General features: G+C 46.0%; 1 protein-coding gene across 3 annotated transcripts in view; it reads right to left on the bottom strand.

The window, feature by feature from the left end:
- Positions 1-18,015, bottom strand: part of IMPG1 (interphotoreceptor matrix proteoglycan 1) — a 1,628,305-nt gene that overhangs the window by 119,757 nt on the left and 1,490,533 nt on the right. The window lies entirely within an intron of this gene.

The following is an 18,015-nucleotide window of genomic DNA, read 5'->3' as shown; positions in this document are numbered from 1 at the left end:
CCGAACCAGCCTAAAGCCATGGGAGAACAATCACTATCCTGATGTACTTCCCTGTTTGAGGCGATAGAACAAGGACCCAGGCCCACAACAGCAGGGGCATGCTCCAGTTCTTCACCTTCCTGACTCCAATTGGATCCCTCTGTCCATACTCTCAGGGCCCACTAAGCCAACCCATGGGGAACCTTTCTCTTTACCTGCGGATACCATCTGTGCAGCACCTAACCTTACTTTGCTCACAGATGTATCCCAGGAGCAGGATAGTACCACCAGGGCCAACACAGTTGTGTTGCCTACTCTACGCCCGGGGTGTGACACTTGTCCCCTCCCCAGGGATAACTCTGTCCACCTAGACAGCAAGCCACAGTGGTTGCTGACAGCTGTCAGGGAGGAGAGCCATGCCCCAGGCCTCTCAAAGCTCTCCAACCACTGTGGCTGTGGAGAGTGGAGGGCGGTAGCCCCAGGTGCTGGGCACCCTTTAACCACTCTCCCTTCCACCAGGTCAGGGATGACAGCCTGAACCTGGTCCTCCCCTCTGAGGCTCTGTACCCTCCCTCCTGGAGCGGTACCCCCAGAGTCCAACATGGTCAGGCGACTTATAGAAGCCGCCCTGCACCATTCCTCCACCAGTGCAGGGCTGTTAACCTGCAACTGGCCCTCCAACCTGGGGTCTGCACCTTCAGGTTGGATTAGGGCCCGGGGTGAGGCTTCCCACCCCGGCCCTCCCTTCTGGGGTCCAGCACCTTCCAACTAGGAGTGGCCTCCTCAGAAGACAACATGGTAGGGGCACTGTTATCAGTAGCCCCTCCCTCCAGGTCCGGGGGGACACCCTCAACCTGGTCTTCCAGCCCAGGGTCTGTACCCTCAGACTGGATCACTGCCTGGCACACCAGGACTTTCTGGGGGGCACACCTACCCCCCACCAGGTCAGAGTTTAACCCCTGCACCCGGTCATCCAACCCAGAGTCACCACCCTGAGGTTGAACAATTGCCTGGCATGCCAGAACTTCCTGGGGGGCTCACTCACCCCCCACAAGGGACAGACCATCCCCAAGGGCCACACAAGAGTCTGTTTGGCACAGGTCTCATGACCCCTGCCCATCCGGCAGAGTATGGATCTCCCCCAAACCAGAAACGGTTTCACCTGGGTCATTCCTGGGGGGCTCTGTTCTCAGAGCTGACCCCTGACTCTCCAGGACCTCCACTGGGGTCCGCAACCCCCTCTCAACCCTCTGTCTGGACTTCTGCACCCCCTCCCTAGGAGTGGTACTGCCAGACACCAGAACTGGTGGGATGCTGGCTACAGTCACACCCCCAAATTCTTCTGACACTGCGGGGCCTCCCTCAACAGGTGGCCCTATGGTACAGGCTAGGCTTCCCTCCTGGCGTTCCCTCATGGAACCCTTTAGGACCTGGGACCTACCTGGGACACTACAACCCTCTCCCACCTCACTTGGTTGGGAAACACCTAGACCACTCCCTTCAGGAGCACCCCCAAATGCCTCTTCAGACTCTCTGGTATTCACCCAGAAGTCTGCCTCCATTGTAAGTTCCCTGGGGTCAGAGAACTCACACTCCACCTGGTGTTGGTGTAGCTCTGGAAAATAAGGACCAGACATATGCTCTCCAGCAATTACATCACTCTGCCCTTCACATGTATTATCCACAGTACCCTTCACCCAACCATCCAGTGACTCAGCCTTGAAAAAGCACTCTACATCACCGTCCTGAGACTGGTGAGACAGTATCTGACTACCCCTGACACTCAACCCATACTCTTCTGGGATTTCTCCACACTCTATATCCAGGACGTCCACCAGGGGGGAACCCTTTTCTCTGTCACTCTCTTCTAGAGCCAGTAAAGTGTCCCTCCCCCCAGTAGGAATATGACTCCCTGTGCCAGTTCCCCAATCCTTCTCAGGGACCATGTGCATAACAGGAACTACCTCATTCTCTTGAACCGCCTGGGGTGTGTCTACTCCCTTCTTCAAGTTGGGCACCACATCTCTGGGCTGGTGCCCTTCTTCAGCAGTACTGGATGCAAGATTTTTGCTGCCACCATCTGAACTGGACTCAGCCCTTCCGGCTTCCAGTTTCAGCTCTTCACAGCTCAGCTCTTGAGCTGCAATCCTTTCTTTTTCCGGGGCTAAGGCTCTTGCTGCTTCAGCCCTTTCAATAAAGTCATCTAGCTCTTCCAGCGACCGCTCTGCCTCTAGGAGCCATTCATTTTTCACTGGTTCTCTTTCCTCATCTGAGTAGTCTTCCTCCTCATCTGAGCATTCCTCCTCCTCATCTGAGGAGTACTTAGTCATTTGTTTTTTTGCTGCCTCTTCTTCTGCCCATCTTTCTTCCCCCCAGGTTATGCAGGTATCTAGCAGTTCCATCTTAGTAGATCTCCTTGACATAGGAAGTCCCCATTTTCTGCAAAGCCTCCTTAGGTCAGCCTTAGTGAGGGATTCAGTAGGCACAAAGAATGACACACGGTAGATACCCATTCTCAATCTGATAAGGTATCACAGGCAAAAACCAAAACTATAGTCCAAAATATCAATAATATATCCAGGAGGACATCAGAGAACCAAAAGCAAAAAGATGCAAAATCAAGTTGACCTTCAACTGTGGGTAGGTAGTGAAATACCTAGCTACTGTATGTCACTGCACAAATACAAGTCCTATCCTCACAGCTGATCACCAATGTTAGAAATTGGGTTTTTGGTTGGCAGTCAGGTTACTCTCTGTCCAAGCATGAACCCTCAGTCTAGTCAGGATAAGTCACACACAATCCAAATTATCCTGTGCCCACCCTCTGGTAGCTTGGCACTGAGCAGTCAGGCTTAACTTAGAAGGCAATGCGTAAAGCATTTGTGCAATAAATCATACAATAACACAATATAGCACCACAAATATACACCACAGTGTTCAGAAAAATATATAATATTTATCTGGGTATTTGCAGGTCAAAACGATCAAAGATGCAATATGAATTTGTACAGATATCACTAAAAAGTGATATGAAGTGTCTTAAGTCTTTAAAAAGTAAACAAAGGGGGTCATTACGACCTTGGCGGGCAGCATCAGCCGCCCGCCAAGATCTGACCGCCATGCGGCCACCAATGCGGCCGCACCCCCGCCGCGGCCATTTGGAGATCCCCGCTGGGCCGGCGTGACCGGCGTGTGGAACCGGCCCAGCGGGGATCACGGCCGCAACATAGGAGCCGGCTCCAAATGGAGCTGACGGTGTTGCTGCCGTGCGACGGGTGCAGTTGCACCCATCGCGCTTTTCACTGAGCGGTCCCAACTTACTTCTGTCAGAACACCACACCACACCACATTGGATAGTTTGAATACCCTACACCACTTACACACACCTACTCACTGCACTATATAACACAACCCTAAACAACCCACAATCCTTTGCAAACAGAATGCCACTCACATCCACTGAGAAGCCAAATCTGAAATGAATTCTACTTGGACACAATAGGCATACATACATATCGTTTCACCTATGACGATTTGAGGGCCATAGTGGATTAAATTGTCTAGAGAGTCTCATCTGTTTGGAACACAGGTCCAAGAAACATCTATTGCCAGGAAAATGGAGTTGTGGCAATGGATAGTCAAGAGGGTCAATTCTGTAGGCAGTCATCCATGCACAAAGGAGGACATAAGGAAGAGGTGGAACGACCTACAGGGGAAGGTGCGTTCCATGGCATCTAGGCACCAGATAGCTGTGCAGAAGACTGGTGTTGGGCCTCCACCTCCTCCCCCACAGTTCACATCTTGGGAGGAGAAGGTATTGGACATACTGCATCCTGAGGGCCTGACTGGAATACCTGGGGGGCTGGAGTCTGGTAAGTATCCACAACATTCATGTCATACAATTGACTAGTCCTGCATGCTCCCTCCCCACCCAAAACCTCCCTAATTAACTAATGTAACCACTACACCTCCTACCTAATCACCTAATGCCCCTCTCTTGCATGCCACCTCTCCACTCAGCCCAACTGCCCATATAACCTTTGGAAATGACACATTAACTATAGGCTGATCAGATTACTACGACTCCCACAACACACTAACCAATCTTTGTGAATTGTGCACATCACATCACATGTTATGCATATATAACCAGAATACCGGCTACACCATCTAGATTGTTGTAGTAAGGACATGAACATGGCAATGACAGCAAAACAAGGGCACACCCACAACAGCATCCAAAGCAAAACACAGCTACAGCTCAGTGAACATTCACAATGGCCACAGATCACAGATACCAATCCAGAAATAGCCATACTTGGGTTGGGAAGGAAGATGGCAGAGTCGATGCACATGCACAACACCTACTTACATGACAATTACCCCAGCATACTCACATACTGTGTTCCCACTATACAATATTGTGCAGATCTCATGTGTGACATCTGGCAAGCCTGTCTATACACTAGGTAACAATGGTGAACAGTCATGTCACATATCAGACATTATCAGTATGCATCTGCAGTAAAATTTGTACCCAATGAGTATAACCGTTCCAACATAGAGTAAGGGAAACAAGTCACAGACTTGTATGTACAACTAAGCTATGCTGTGCAGCAGCTGTCAATGTCATTGCAGGGAATCATGTTAAGCCACTGTCTGCATCTCACACAAAAGCAACCAAACTGTATTGGTGTCTCACTCCCTCGACAGGTAACCTTGCCATTGCCACCATGGAGAGGATACCTGAGACTGTCAGTCCCCCTCAGGGTGAAGGCCACAGTGAGGACAACACCCTTGGATGTCTGGACACCCAAGAACAACCTGGCCTATCTGAGACACCTGGTCAGTCAACGACTCTCAGACTCACCCTGCCTACATCAACACCTCCCAACACTGTTGCATCAACTTCACAGACAACCATTTGCCCCCAAATGTGTGTCCCAAGGGCTGTTCAATCTATTGTGTACCTCATAGTATAGGTACCTTAGTCTAACCTTACCACCCCTGACAATGATAGACCTGCAACCACTGAGAGTGGGCACACTGTGCCAGGGGCACAGGCACGTGGGGCTAGGTTGCATGGGAGGGATGCTGTGGGCCAGAGGATGGGGCCTCAAAAGGACACAACCGACCAGAAACCATCTCCCAAGTCTTCAGAGCTAACCAAAGTTCCCAAGACAGGATGGGCCAAATGATCACCCTGTTGGGGGAAAATCAAAGGCTACAGAGGGAACACCACCAGGACGTCATGCAGCAGTGGCAGGCACAAAATGCCCACATGGCTACCATTTCAGGGGTGATGAGGGATATCAACACCACCCTGATTACCTTCTCCCCACAACAGCAGGCCCTTTCCACTAGCAATGTTACATTTGCCCCTTCTGCATCTGCGGCAGCTAGTGTCTGAGGCCCTGCCAGGGGAAGGCCATGCCTTATTCACCCCTCCCTCTGTAGTTGAACAACCCCACGCAAACATGGACGTCCATCCAGGCATCCAGCAGGAGCAGATGCCAAGACCAAACCCACTGCCAGGAAATTAACTTCTCCTGATTTGTCACCCTTGTTTGCCACAGATACACCATGTTGACTGTTCTGAAACCTAACTCCATTTTTCCATGTTACAAGGACACTGGACTTGTGTAACCAACTGGTGTAGCAGCTACCCTGATGAAATCATCCATGACTTCAACCATTTATCTAGTATTTTTGTCATTGATCGTCTTTTGACAAGCACAATAAATCACACGTAAAAACAGCAACTGTTTATGCGTCTTTTATAATCCATGTACAATAGCTATGATTTTCCAACTGTGGTCTGGTCACGCCCCCCTGTATCAAACAGCCAGTGTAATGCTTACCATACAGAGGCTTTCTCAGCAGGAGACACATTACAACAGAAATGATACAGGACAGATCTCTAAGAGGTTGAAATCCAGGTTCACACTATTGTATGGTCAGTATAGCAATCAGGAAATAGAGCATGACAGAGGGTACTATCTGGATGTAAGATATGGTGTAACAAAAAGCACATACACAGGTTACAGAAGTCAGGCACATGATAATATATTTACAAAGGTGGTGCACACAGATAGGTCCTCCTGGGGGTCCACAGCCGGCCGAGCACCCATTGCAGAAAACGGTGGGAAGACCTGAAAATTCCGGGTCCGGAAGACCGCAGAGGCCCAGCTGGCGATGTCCTTCCAACAAGGGAGGGGTGCCCATCTGACCCTGACTCCCCCTAATGGCCCGCATTTTGGCAGTGGCCTACCCTGAGGTGGATGGGCTTTTGAGGGCAGCACAGTAGCCACTCCATGTACTTTCCTCTGGTAATTTGGTGTTTGCTGTCACACTTTAGCAGCTGTGACACTGTAGTAGGTGCTAAAGGTATGTTGACTACTGGGAGTACATAGTACTCAAGTTGCCTGTACAAAAGATGGAGTTCTGACCTTAGGGTTGTGCATGTGGACGTTTAGATCACTGGTGTCAAAGAATGTCTACGACTGCATGTGGAGATGCACATTTGACAGTGCCACCTGTGTGACTCTACCCAGCCATATCTATGTCTGCAAGCTGCTGTATCATCCCATCTAGTATTTCCAGCTTCATTGCTCAGATTACATGTTAATGTAGCTCTAAGGTGTCAGACCACTCCCATTTGTAAAGATCAACTCTATGTGCTACATGTGGCCTGACATATTAGGTACAGGGCCTAATTACCCTGTGTCCTGGTACAGTTATTGACTCCATATGAGGCAAGCATCTCATTCAGTCAGTAGGTGTGCCAGTATTGGACTGTCCAAATGGGTTTGTGGAGGTGTCCCCATTGTCTCTTCATATTCATGCTATAGGGTATGTGAAGGTTGTAACAGAACTATGGGGGTCTGATTTTGTCTAAGTGTCCTTACCATGCATTTCCATGCCATTGACATGTGGGCAAAACACTTGTATCCCAATGCCTTTATTGTAGAGGAGATAAGTGGCTAGGCTGTCCTAACCTTTGACATTGGGTCAATGCTCGATGTACCAATGTCCTACCAATATGAGTGCAACTTGCCTACATCATGTCTCAATGTTTTTTTATTTATTTATGCTTTGAAACCCTTTCACATACAGTAAGTGGGAAAAAGTAAAAACAAGTGCATTCATACACAGTATGGCTGGTCATGATATAAGTTTCAACTATTTCGTAAGCATACAGACATGTCTGATAAGAAGTCACACGTTGCTATTAATATCTATATTATTCGGATGCCCTCCCCAACGCATTATCACTGTCCTCGCGGGCAGCAGCACATGCATCTTCTGGCTCACCAGTTTCTTTACCTATTAAATAGTGTTTGTAGGTGTCCCAATAGTTCGTAAGTTTGAGTTGGTGGCAGTAATTCGCTATAGATATCTGTTTGTGTGTTGCAATATACCATGTCTCTGTGGCAATCTACAATTGTCGGCACCAGGCCACGATCCCACCTCGTAGCAATTCGTCGCTTGGCTAACAGCCAATGGCCACCAACTGCCTGATTGATTTCAGTATGTCTCCATCCCACCCCATAAGCGCCAGAACAGGCTTGCAGCTAAGTGTTTGCTCACATATCGCCACCAGTTCCTTAAAAACTAACACCCAGAATCGCTGCACCCCCGCACACACCTAGGACATGTGAAGAAAATCCGCGCGGTCCGCACCGCACCTGGAACAGATAGAACTGGCGCGTAATCCGTAGCCATAAAGTTTAAGGGAAGTGTAGTATACCCTGTGTAGGTATTTAAAGTGGATCAGGCGATGTCGAGCATTCAGGGAGACAGAGCGAGTCAATACGCAACAGCAAAGCCATTGCATATTTGTAAGCTGTATCTCCAAATCCCTCTGCCACGCAAGCCGAGCTGTATTTAGATCGTTAAGGCGCACCGTCTGCATGTGTGCATATAAACATAATATCAGTCTCCGGGGCTGATAGGGTGCCAACACCGCAAATAAAGCCAGCACATCCGGCGGTTCCTGCATGTCTTCCCCCAGGTAAGCTGCCATGGCATGTCTCGGCCGAAAGTATTGATACTGGAGCAGCGCGGACAGTCCGGGGACCCGATCACGCAACTCTTCCCATTGCCTCATGACCCCGTTCTTAAATAGATCCCCCATATTGATGATACCCAAACCATCAATGTCTCGCACACAGCTCCTATCCCACCACAGCACAAACCAGGCCCACCACCCCAGGGGCACATACGGTGAGTATAACAGAGCCAGACCCTGCGCATGTAGCAAGGAATGCCAAGCGCAACTGAATTCAGAGATGCCTGCTCCCCGCATAGCCTATCTGGAGTATGAAATAACCTACTCTGCAACGGTAACAGGGATGCCAACTCACGCTCTATGGGCAAAAAAGGGAGGTCCCCAGACCCATGGATCCAAGCATGCGCAGCAGCTGCCCGCGCAACCATGTGGCAAGTCTGGGGCTCCAAGTCCACCCAGCTCGAATGGGAGTGTCAGTGTTTGCCCCTGAACTCGGGGCTGTTTACCCACCCATGCAAACTTAATAAGCAACTTTTTCAAGGCCACAAAGTATGTCTTTGACAGCGATATAGGTATGTTTTGAAATAAGAACAAAAATCGAGGGAGTACCACCATTTTCATGCCACGTGGCTCATCAACGAGAGCGAAAGTCTAAACCATCTCTGGAAATCACTGGCTAGGGTCTCTATGGCAGACATGTAGTTATATGACAGTACCACTTAATGCCCAGATATCTAACCGAGCCTGCCTCCCAGAGGAGCGGGAACCCCACCTCTACTCGAGATGTTACCGGCATAAGGGGGAACATAATGGATTTGCTCCAGTTTATTCTAAGACCGGAATAGGTACCATACCGCACTATCTCACGCAGAATTGGAGCAACATTACTTTGTGGGTTTTTAATATACAGTAACGTGTCGTCTGCATAGGTAGAGACCAAAAGGGTGCAGTCGGAAAAGCTGAGACCCCGATAACTATGGTATTCTCACAGAGCACAAGACAAAGGTTCGGCTAGAATAGCGTAGAGTAGGGGGGACAGGGGATATCCTTGTCTAGTACCTCTGGTAATAGAAAACGCAGCTGTGACCATCCTGTTCATTCTCACTCTGGCTGACGGGTCTCTATATAAAGTAGACACCAAATGCAAAAATATATCTCCTACTTCAAATCGTCACAGGACTGCTTGCATAAAACACCATTCCACTGAGTCAAACGCCTTTTCTGCATCTAAAAAAAACGCAATGGCCCTCAAATCCGGGTTTAGATTTTGTATGGTACTGAACAGTGTTTGGAGGTTTGTGGTAAGGTTGCGTCCTGGCATGAACCCTGATTGCTCCGGCCGCACCATTTTTGGCAGCAATGTGGCCAACCGATCCGCTAATATCTTTGCGTATATTTTAACATTTACATTTAAGAAATATAGCAGACGATAAGATGAGCATTGTGTCCTGGGTTTGCCCGGCTTATGCAGCGCGATTAGCATTGCCTCACGCATAGAGGGGGGCATAATGCCATTCTCACCCATTCTCTTATTTTCTTTTTCTTGCTATTTATCACAAGCACTTTTTCATCACTTTGGCTTGTCTTTCCTTTTTTGAGATGGGTTGTTTCCTATGAAATGTGTATAGAGTTATGTTTTAATATTGATTTGTTAACGAATAAAATGATTTATTCTTCTTCAGTATGTTCACCTATGCGTTTTTAGGATATATGTAAATAATTTAATTTCCCTGGGGGCATTGTAGTTTTTGATATTTATGGGGTTATTACAACTTTGGAGGAGGTGTTAATCCGTCCCAAAAGTGACGGTAAAGTGACGGATATACCACCAGCCGTATTACGAGTCCATTATATCCTATGGAACTCGTAATACGGCTGGTGGTATATCTGTCACATTTGGGACGGATTAACACCTCCTCCAAAGTTGTAATAACCCTCTTAGTCTCTACCCAGCCCCGTTGGGTATATGGGTTACCCTCTGTGGTCTATAGGTACATCTAAGAGGGTGGGCATCTCCTTTGCCACAGGCACCTCTGCCCCTGTCTGCCCTGCTGCCCTCAGTGAGGAGGCTATTGACCTCCTGAGATCAATCTCTGTGGGTCAGTCGACCATCATGAATGTAATCCAGGGACTGGCAACTCGGGTCCAACAGAGTAATGCGTTCCTGGAGGGCATTCATGGTGAAATGGCTGGCCTACAGAGATCCTTTCAGACTCTGGCCTCCACACTTATGGCAGCCAGTCACACTTTGTCTTCCGTCCCCCCTCCACCTTCCTCTTCCTAATCCCAAATCCCTCTTCCCTGACCCAGCCACAGCACACAAAAAGACAAGCATGCATCCACCTCAACATCCAAGGGTAGCGCTTAAAAACAAAAGCACCACAAGGCCCACCACAGGCATGCACACAAGCAACATCCACCTGCAGACACATCAACAGTCACTACCTGCCACGACACCCCCACCACCCTCAGCATCACAGACAGAACACCTGACACACCTGCAGTCACCACACCAAGATTCACCGATCCAGCCACAACACCTATTTTAACCACAATCAGCAGAATAGAAGACCCTCAGTCATCCTCCCCAGTCACCACATCTGCAGACACCACAACCACAGACACACCTACATGCAGAACATTCACCATGCCTGCAGTCACCACCCCAACAGGGAGTCACCCATCTAAATAAAGCTTCTCCCAGCACCTCCAACCTAGACACATAAACACCCACATTCACCCGCCCAACAGACACCCAGCACAGGCAAACATACCTCGCACACACATGCACCCAAGACATCTACCAAAACACCCCAGATAACCACTCCCTCTCCCTCTACACCCAAACCCTTTTGGCATGACTGTCCACGTGTGTCAAAGAAAGCTTTCCTCTTGGAATTAAAACACATCTAAAACACATCTTTGTCCTGCATTTATTTTCTTAGGGCAGTTTTGGTCTTGGCTGATTTAGTTTGTGTGTAAGTAAATTTTACCTGAGTGGTGGTTGTGTTACCAGTTGTGTGTGGGCATCATGTGTGGCTGTGTGGATAGCATTTGTCCCCCAGTGATGGGTGTGCATTGTGTGATGGGCATGTATATGTTGGGGACATGTTGTTGTGTTGGCATTGTGTGGTGTTTGTGTTGACATGTGTTATTTGCAGTGTTGTGTGCTTTTGTGTGGATGGACTGTCTGCGTGATGTATGCTGCGTTGTTTGGATGTGTGAATGTGTGTGTTTGTTCTCTGGTGTTGGTACTTTGCGTTGTATGTATGATTTGTCAAGTGGTGGTGTCTATTTTGGGTACTTGCCGATGCCTTGGTGGTGTTGCGGTTGTGGCATAGTTGTGTCGTTTGGTGGCGTTGTGTGTTGTTGTGTCGATGCTGTGTGTATATGGAGGTTGGCCTGTGTTTCAGCCGTGTGTGTGTGATGGCTATAGTGTGAGTACTATTTATGTGCATTTGCGTATGTGAGTGTGCGTTTTGGTGTGGGGTTACGTGTGTGTGTGTCACCCTCACCACTCGTTCCTGATTCGTATGTCGTGTGTGAGTAGGTACTTTGACATCTTACAACAGTGACAGCTAAGTGTGTCTACTCATGGTTGCTGTCATCGTCGCTGGTTCCAAAGTCATTGGGCGAGCAGGAGCAGCTGGAAGATGTGTAGTTCTGGTTCCATGGTGTCTCCGGACAAGTATGGGTTCCTGAAGGTGTGTGTCTCCTTTTACACATTTGGTTTCTGTCATGGTTTCCATGGTGGTGCGACCGTGGCAGAAAACTTGGCATTGCGCATCCTCGTAATATGTCAGATGAGAACAAGTTCTCCGCCGGCCTGCAAGTGGCTACCGTCATCTGTAGTGGCCTGACTGCACTGGCGGTGCTGGCGGTAGTTTGGCTGTATTCTGTTGGGAATACCCCCATGGTCATAATTTGGCAGTCTTCTCCACCAGCCTGTTGGCGGTACATCCGCCACTGCCAATATGGCGGTCGTGAGACCGGCAAACTCATAATGACCCCCTTAGTCTTAATGTGTACTGAAAGTAAGGGGCACTGAATGAGGAGATAATAGGCTGTTTTCCGATGGCATGGTTTATCCTTACTTTTCTTATAATGGGTTAGCTGCAGCCACATTGGGTTGAAGCAGGGAGACTGTACAGGTGAATCGTCACCACAATCTGTAGTACAGTTTGCAAAAGTAAATTACAACAATAGACCTCATTGTGTCAAAGCTGAATATCCTGGTATTAACCATCTTCAACAGGAGACTGTAATAGTGGATACCTCCATAAGGAAGGAGGGTAGGAGGGGTCAACTGTGAAGTTCTCCCATTCACAATGATTACAAGGGTGACCATGCATGCAAGGAGACAGAGCATACACCATAATCATGGTGACTCTAATGCTCTCCATTTGTTCTGGGACATTCTTAGAGTTCTCTCGCAAGAGATGAACTATTACATTTTTAGGAGTGCAGATTTCACAGACAATTTTGGAGTCTTAGACCTGGTTTGGATCTCGCCAGATGGAATACTCTGTCACAAACATGATGGATATCCTGGCCACCATAATAGGATCCTCATAGGATATAATGGAATTGTAATACAGTGGATTTCATATCCATTATGTATGTGACAGAGTATTCCCCTCCGCCAATATCTGAATCAGGCCCCAAGTCTTTCTGAGAAAGCATCTGCCTGCAGTAAGGGATATTCTTCTGTAGGAACCTTTCACAGTTAATGTTCTGCTTTGGAAGATTAGTGTAGTTAATGTATGCAGAGGTATCTGGTTGCTATGGTGACTGATGTGCTCTAGGTCCAGAACTCCCTGTGTCATTTGTTGTAAGAATAAGATAGCTCATATGAACGTGACAATTTTGTGTTGGGTGATGTTGGTAAAAAAATAATGCATTGACATAAATGCCAATCAGTGAATATGCTTTGGTATTGCCTCTGTTGTGAGGAAAAATACTTATGAAAGCCTCAGGAGGTAAATATCTCTACACATGAAATACCAATTAGAAATGTTAGAAAGAGAATGAAGAGTCAGAGGCAGATTGTGGTCTCTGAATTGAGGATGGTCTTGTGTCTCCTCTCTTGCCACCGAATCTCAGCGCTATAGCTCCAGGTCTCAATAGATTGATTTTTACTGTAGAGTAGATGATTTTCAACATCTCCCGAAGATCCATATACAAGGTTTCCTGCACCCTCAAAACTTTTTTTTGTTAATGTTTTATTTAGGTTAATTTGTCACCAGGGAAGACAGGCTCACAAATACTTTCTTTTATGGACTGTGCACCAGTTGAGCCAGATGGTTATACAGGAGACATCATTAGGATGAAGGCTTGGTTAGAGGAGTTCAGGGGCCATATTATACTAAGTGCCTCATGGGTACAATGGGCATTTGCGGCCACTTTGTGTGCCCGGGGCACTATGGTATTACAGCCACAGATGCTTATTCTGCCCTTTCTGTAATACAGATAGTGCAGCTGCCTGCAAGGGGATTTCTCACCACTCTTAAAAGTGCAGGCGGGTTGCTGCATGCATAATGAAACATTAGAGCTTGATTTCCTAGGTGACTATGAACAGTGACAAGTCTGCGTTGCAGTATAAGCGCTACGAGGCCTCTGGGCAGTTTAGGTGCTGTATAAGCAATTCTAACATAACATAACATAACATAACATAACATAACATAACATGTGGCTGCTTCAAAGCCGCTCCATATTTCACTTGTATGCCCTGCCCCCAGGGCAGTGTGAGTTGGTGGCTGCCATGGGGGCAGTGCATTCTTTCTAATATGGCACATTCTCCTTGTTTGCAGAAGGTGCATCATTTGAAAGGTGGGCCCAGCACAAAAAAAAGGAAAATGCATTGTATGTGTAATACGGCACCAGGTGTAGTAAATTTCATGGTGGGTAAAAATCTTTGAAAAAGCACCATTCTCACTATTATTACTTGGACATTAAGGCCCAGCTGTATTAACATTTGATGCAACGCAGCAAGACAACTTGCAGCACTTCATCAAATGGAGAGAGCAGGAATTCACCAAACATTAAGATATAGCACATTCTTGCCCTCTCTTTGCACTGCTGTATGGAGTGCTGCCTTGAGCCAATGCAGGCACCCTTGTGCCATGGTGCAAGGGAGCCTGCGTTACAAGCAGGATTGTTTTTTGCAGGAAATGACATAGTCCTGCACAAAAACAATACTCACAGTCATTTTCTTCTTTCTATGTGTGCTGCAGAATGAGGAACTAGGAAAGAGTAAATAATTAGGAGAAATAACATCCATTCTCCTTTAAGCGCCCCTATTGGAATAGTATAGCATTTTGATGCATTCCCAGCTTTGCTACCCTTAGTAAATCTGGGAATGCGAAGAATCCATGCATGGATGCATGAAAATGCCCACACTCCACCCATGGAATATCTTCCCAATGCAGAGTAAGGCAAGGCAGCGATTTGTGCTATCTTGCGTTAGTGTGGATTTACTAAACCAGGCAAGGTGGCCTTGCCTGGTTTATGTAAATCTCACTAAAGTCCTTGTGTCGCCTTGCGTCACACAATGGCAACACATGGGTTTAGTAAAACTGGGTCTTCTGTAAAATTCCTTAGTTATGAGAAAAGATCCCATTCTCTTTAGGACACAAAGGCAAGGATTATATCACCCAGGAATTACTGTGATGGTGTTTTCGGAATTTATGAACTGAAGTGATTTTTGTCATAATTTCTTTTAAATATGGATTATTTCTCATTGCATGCTTTATGTATATGGAATTTAAATGTAGCTATTTCCTTTTCCTTTCTATATTGTGATGTAAAATAATCATAGAGAATGTGTCTGCATTTTCTTGGCCTATTCTACCGACACAAAAAGCATGTAATCTACGTGGCAAAAAAAGGACAGCATTGAAGAAATTATACTGAGTTACATGAATTAGTAGGTCCTGAATGGCTATGTTTAACACATATATTTTCTGAAGTTAATTTCCAATAGTTTAAGGCAGATGAAGTTGGTTAATAATTGTATGTCTGCTATTATATTAGGTGAAGATAATCCTCGCTGGCCTGTCTGTGATTTATTTATAAGTGCTGATCTCAACAGCAAGCGCATTTTACATTGAAGGCTAATTGCCAAATCGTGAGTAAAAATGTTGTAGTAAGAGGAGCACACTTGGTATTGTCCATATTGCAAGACATAATGGTGTATTGGCCCTTTCCCCCCACCACACTTCGTGGAAAGAGTACGGCACAACATTATTTGCCTGATCCAAACTGGTAATATCCACAATAGTGGCTCCATTTTCAGGATCTCTTGTGGAGGCGATTGTATGATATAGGCTTTATACGCCATGTCAACAAAACCTGCTGGTTGATCATTATATTCAGATCATAGTCTTTAATTATTGAGTCAGTGGTATCCAGCCACAAATCTGGCATGGTGAAACGGGACCGTTCATGTCGAATGGATTTGCTGTACCAGTAGAAGTAGAAAATTACTTTATTAAGAGCCACAGATATGACAAGTCATTGCTACAGAGTCCCTGGCTCAACTGCCTGAGGCAAAGAACATGAATAAGGCAAATATAAACCATTTCAATTCTGGAATGTAGTCCAAGCATTCACCAGCCAGATGAAATTTACCACGCAAAAGTCCACATATCTTAGAACTTGAAATTTTAACATCAACAGGGTAAACAACACAGTAAATAACATATGGTAAGTTGCAAAGACAACAAAGTCAAAATTCCATCTTCAAAACAAATACTATAAAGAGGAATATACTTTAAGAAACAATAAAGATGAGCGGAACATAGGAGTGAATGAAATAACATGGTTGATGTTAATTCCTGAATTTCATCGGAATATTGTGGTCTTGGTACTTGGCTGTAACTGTATGTTAGGACAACCACCAAGTGTGCTCAAACTGTCATCAACACCTTGATCCATGTTGTCAATTTTGGCCAAATTAGACATGTTCCACCGTTGGTTCCCTAATACACATACACAGCATTGCTCCGAACCTCCTGCACACAGTTTCCCTGAATTTCCACTGACCTTTCCTCCCCAACAAAGGTTCCTTGATGCAAACTCAATCTTCCACAAGTATCTGGCACTTTTGACTGAAGAATCCCCCTCATGTACCCTCACTGCTTGATGCATCATGTCATTGTTTCTATTGGCTTCCCCCCACTAGTCGCCTCATCTGTACCACTTCCGAGGTTGAAATGATTGACTGACTGCTGAATTCAGGGATTCAGGGGTATGTAAGCGATAGGTCAGAGCTTCTTCAATGAATTCTTGTAACATCAAGGTATTTACAAGTTCTGAGAGCCCTTGCACTGAGAAGTACCCATTTCTTTCATTCTCTAACAGCATACCTTTTGCCAGATAGATAAAAAAATTGGTCAGGTTTACGGTGATGTAGCAACGATTTCTGACTCTACAGTTTTAGCAGTTCACCAATGTCCATTCATACAGTGTTAATAGTACGTAGCTGTGGTCTTCTAGTCCAGTAAGCCTGTATGTCTTGAGGTCTTATTGATTCAAAGGAAATAGGTGCCCCCTCCATCATTTGAGTACTAAGCTACGGTCATAACTGGGATCCAGAGGGCCCCTTCAAGCCCTAGGCCCCAGTGCCTCTGCACCTGCTTCATTATGGATTGTTGCGCTCCGATTACTGTTTTGTTTTATTGTCTATCTCCCTTTGAACATCTTTCCTCTAAACAACTGAAATATCACCGTATCCAGAAAGCCAACTTTTTCAAGGATGAAATGCCATGCCAAGTGTGAACTCTTGGTAAGCATGTCACACACAGATATCAGCAGTAAGGCGTTGACGCTGTAAGTTATCCTGCCGGTTTATAACGTTATCTATCTGTACATGCGCAGACTACAATACCTATGATGTAAGCTATATGGAATTTCTTTAGCTCTTGCTGTTTCATATAATAAACAAGACTTTAAAATCTTGCACTGCCTTCTCGAATCAAAATAACATTTTTCTTTTTTGGTCACATTTATGTAATTTATCCTTGGAGTGTATATATACAAACACACACACACACACACACATATATATCTTCACTGAAAAAAACCCAAAGGTTACAGGGACATTACAGTCAGACTGATGTTTTAGCCTTGCAAAACCATGGATATTCAGCAGTTACAGTTATACTTATGTTAAGAAACTATAACTCATGGCCTAAAGTTACTTAACAGCATGAGTTACAGTTATTCTTATCTGAAGAAACTATATTATAACTATAACTTCTGAATTTCTATTGTTTTGTATGGGTAAAACGTCAACTTAAATATAACATCCCTGTAACCTTTTTTTTTCAATGCATTTGTATTTTTTTTAATTTAAACTAATACATTATTACCATACGTTAATAAAACCACCAACACACATGGCCATGCATGGCTGGGGTTGGCGGACAACCCCAGTGCATGCACCCAACCCCACACCCGCAGCAGGTTTTGGTGTGTGAGTGTATTTTTGTTTTTCATTAGATTACTCCAGATTTACACTGGGTGGTCTTCTGAGTGCTGTTGTAGATCTGCGGGTCAGGCCAAAAATATTTTGGCTAATATTTTTCTCAAGAAGGTTCCCTCAGAGACCCCTCCATCTGTCCTATTGGATCAGGATCCTGACCCTTTATGTCAGTTTGTATTTGCTTTTCCACCCTCCCAGGCTGTTGCAAGAAACAAAATGGAGGCCTCAACTTTCCTCTAAGGGTGCGGCCAGCCAATCAGGGACTTACTTTTCCTCCAGATCTGGGTTCCTCTGCATGTGGATCCATGAAAGATATGCATCTCTAGTTTTCCCTTACTTACTGCCAAACTACTGAATGGATTTACACCAAATTACGAAAAGCACTCTTTTTGGACCAAGATCTAGCTTTCTGACACATTTGGTGTAATTCTGTCCAGAGGTACAGGCTATAGATGTGTCTAAAATCCCTATGGGAAATTCCATGGGGAAAATACGTTTTGGGACACCCCATTTGTCTCGACCACCACTTAACAAATCACCC

This window comes from Pleurodeles waltl, chromosome 5, assembly GCF_031143425.1.
Source record: "Pleurodeles waltl isolate 20211129_DDA chromosome 5, aPleWal1.hap1.20221129, whole genome shotgun sequence".
Lineage (NCBI taxonomy): Eukaryota > Metazoa > Chordata > Amphibia > Caudata > Salamandridae > Pleurodeles > Pleurodeles waltl.
The sequence above is the reverse complement of the archived record's forward strand: the minus strand, read 5'-3'. Positions and strand labels throughout refer to the sequence as shown.